This window comes from Phocoena phocoena, chromosome 3, assembly GCF_963924675.1.
Source record: "Phocoena phocoena chromosome 3, mPhoPho1.1, whole genome shotgun sequence".
Lineage (NCBI taxonomy): Eukaryota > Metazoa > Chordata > Mammalia > Artiodactyla > Phocoenidae > Phocoena > Phocoena phocoena.
This window is the reverse complement of record NC_089221.1, coordinates 116,105,339-116,109,169: the sequence shown is the minus strand read 5'-3', so window position 1 is coordinate 116,109,169 and position 3,831 is coordinate 116,105,339. Positions and strand designations below refer to the sequence as shown.

Below are 3,831 nucleotides of genomic sequence, written 5' to 3'. Positions count from 1 at the left end.
GTAATAATAAAGTTCTTTTTATTTTCTAAATAAATAAATAAATAAATCCCCCCTGTTTGAAATACTAAGAGTGAGTTCACTTTCCTGATTACTCTAAGAGCTGTGATTGGAATCCAGATCTGTCTGACTACAGAAGTGCACTTATTTTTTTTTACAGAAGATGATAGTGGGGCAAAGCAGTAAAAGTGATAACCATTTAACCACCCTGCCCAGAGAGCTCTTCCCAGGTCCCTTTTGTGAGAGAAATTAGTTTTAGAGATGATGATCCACTCATAAAGCCTATTCATAATTTATTATGTTTAAGAAATTCTGCTTTCCATAGCTAAAATATTCTTTATACCTGTAAATGAAGACATTAATAACATCTAGTTACCAGAGTTGTTTTGATGATTAAATGAACTAATGTATGCCAAACCCTTGGTATGTGGTAAATGTTCAATGATAGCTTCAAAACCTGGTTAATTTTTAGTACCTTCAGTTTTCTCAGCTTGCTGATCCTGGAGTGTGGAGGACAGCTGCTCTTTCATTCCGTCGAATTCTTCTTATCACATTGTAGATTCACCTTGCCCATTGGACCAGTGAGTGAGAAGTAGTAATCAGACGGCTGGCCTGGCAGCTACAATCCACAGATGTGTGCAGTGAATGTTAGATCTGAGTGAATGCTTCTAAATCAATTGGACCTCCCTAGAGACTTGGCTGGCAATGAATGAGAGTATGAGATGCTTTTGACACACACATGCAGCATCTGATTTGAGTGAAAATGTCTGCTCAACAGTCCCGAGGGCAGTTTTCTCCTGATTGATTTGCAACTTTTGATCTCAATGGAAAAGAAGCCAAATGTAAAGGAGGTAGTTTTCTCAGTGAACAAGAAATCTTGTTGTGCTTTCCTTTCTGAACTTGGGGGGTGGGGGAGAAGTACCATTTCCTATTACCGGCAAAGGGGCTACAGAGACCAAACTTTGCTAGAGAAGGGTGTTTAAAGGTGGGGGTGGGAGTTGGGGAGAGGAGCTTCTTAACCCACACAACTCCCAATGACTCGGGAGAACCAGGAGACCAGAAACTGCCCTTGATGCAATCCAGTTGCAGACAGCAGATTAGGTCTTCAGCTACCACAGTCCAGAGCCTGGGGCTGGGAGTCCCACCTGTGCCCTTGGACATTTTCGCTCAAATCAGATGCTGGATGCGTGTGTCAAAAGCACCTCACACTCTCATTCATTGCCAGCCAAGTCTCTAGGGCGGTCCAATTGATTTAGAAGCATTTGCTCACATCTAACATTCGATGTACACATCTTCTGTGGATTGTAGCTGCCAAGTCAGCTGTCTGATTACTACTTCTCACTCACTGGTCCAATGGGCAAGGTGAATCTACAATGTGATAAGAAGAATTTGAGGCACTTCATTTGAGCTTGCCCTGACTACTGCACAGGTTGCTAGGGACTCATATGAGTCATTGATGTAAATGCAATTTAAAGAAGTTTGTAGACCTTACAAATATATTTGAGGTTATGGTTTTAAGCTAGAACAGTAGCTAAAAAACTGCTTTTTACTGTAATAGCATAAGTCTCCTACTCCTAGAAGTTAAGAGTACAGGATTTGGAGTCAAATAGACCCAGGTTCCAATCCTAGCTCACCGTGACGTGACTACTTCTCACTTAATCTTGCTGAGCCTCAGATTTCTCATCTGTAAGACAGGAATGATAATGCCTATCTGGAAGGGTTGTGAAGGTTAAATAAGATACTAAGGTGAGAGCTTAAGAAATGGTAGCCATGTTAGAATTGTTCACAAATTTATCTGCCAACTAATATTTTGGAACAAAATAGGGAGTCTGGTCAACTAGGTCATTATAGTCTTCAGAACTCTCTAGTATTCATACTTTGGTTTGTCATCTATGGTCCACTTCTCTAGGAACTGTTCCCAATCATAGTTCTTGCCAAATAGCTAGACCTGGGCAGCCATGTTTGTGCCATATGACCCTGTTCCCTTGGCCATTTGTTGGTTAGACCACAAGTGAACACTTAACCTAAGCTAGACAAATCAGATTCCTCTTTTGGGAACTGAAGCAGTCAATTGTGGGGCATCATGTAGACTCCAGAACAAGTACAGCTGATGGATGAGCTGAGGAAACTGATACGGAGAAGTACAGAGACATATACAAAGAAGAAGCCATTTAGCTTTAGTCTATGTGAAAATGATGGAAATGGACTTGTTCCTGATGATTTTTTCAGTTCCATAAGGCCTAGCCATGCTAATTTCCTGTCCTTGAAGTCTATGCAGTCTACACACCCAACCATTAGTACTCACCTTTTCTTAACACTAGCACGAGTGCCTCTCTCCTCCTTGCAGCCCAAAGAGACTATTCTAGGATATGGGCAATGTTGTCCGTTTATAAGGTAAAACACACTTCTTTAAAAACTTGATTGGTTTTCTTACAAATGAGCTTATATACTCAAAACACACCCATACCTCAGTTAACTAGTAAGCACAAATCAGTAAAACCAGTTATGAATCAAATTATCAACAAACTAGTTGAGAAACTTTTTTCCCCCATGTTTTCTTGAATATTTTGTCATTATATGGAAAGGCTCAAAATGTTTGATTTGCAACAGCACCTGGAAGTTCTCAAAAAAATTGTATTATATGATCATGTAGTTTCTAAAGGGATTTTTTTTTTTACATCTTTATTGGAGTATAATTGCTTTACAATGGTGTGTTAGTTTCTGCTTTGTAACATAGTGAATCAGTTATACATATACATATGTTCCCATATCTCTTCCCTCTTGCGTCTCCCTCCCTCCCACCCTCCCTATCCCACCCCTCTAGGTGGTCACAAACCACCGAGCTGATCTCCCTGTGCTATGCGGCTGCTTCCCACTAGCTATCTATTTTACGTTTGGTAGTGTATATATGTCCATGCCACTCTCTCACTTTGTCTAAAGGGATATTGAGGACCTAAGGATGGGTGGGGTTAGAGGACTTACACTGAGCTAATTAAAGAAACAGGGAAGGCAATTCCCTCGCGGTCCAGTCATTAGGACTTCACACTTTCACTGCTAAGGGCCTGGGTTCAATCCCTGGTTGGGGAACTAAGCCGCATGGTGTGGCCAAAAAAAAAAAAAAAAAAGAAAATTGTAAAAAAAAATAAACAGGGAAAAGCTATCTGAGAGTATATAATTATAAATGTCTATTATCCCCATCAGTAAAGTGGGGATAATAATGTACCCACTTCATATCATTGATCCAAGTATTAAATGAAGTAGTGAATGCAAATTCTTTGCCTGCTGCCTGGCATACAGATTAAAATCCATAAATGTTTTATTAGCTACAATGATTATGAAAATGTGACAAAAGTTGGTGCTGGAGCCAGATTTTAAAGGAAAATGAGAGGAGGTATAGCTCAGTGGTAGAGCATTTGACTGCAGATCAAGAGGTCCCCTGTTCAAATCCAGGTGCCCCCTTGTCTACTTTTCTGGGCTTCACTGGTGGTTCAGTGGTTAAGAATCCGCCTGCCAATGCAGGGGACATAGGTTCGAGTCCTGGTCCAGGAAGATCCCACATGCCACGGAGCAACTAAGCCCGTGTGCCACAACTACTGAGCCCATGCGCCTAGAGCCTGTGCTCCGCAACAAGAGAAGCCACCACAATGAGAAGCCTGTGCACTGCAATGAAGAGTAGCCTCTGCTCGCTGCAACTATAGAAAGCCCACGTGCAGCAGCAAAGACCCAAAGCAGCCATAAATAAATAAATAAAATTTATTTTTTAAAAAAGGAAAATGCTCCAAAATTAAATTAAAATTAAAGTAAATGTTCTGCTATCTACTCAGTAGCTTTGTG

At 40.7% G+C, this 3,831-nt stretch overlaps 1 non-coding gene across 1 annotated transcript; it reads left to right on the top strand.

Moving 5' to 3' along the window:
• The first annotated feature begins 3,384 nt into the window (after positions 1-3,384).
• Positions 3,385-3,456, top strand: TRNAC-GCA (transfer RNA cysteine (anticodon GCA)). Its single transcript has one exon. It is a non-coding gene; the product is annotated as a tRNA-Cys (tRNA).
• Positions 3,457-3,831: the final 375 nt, after the last annotated feature.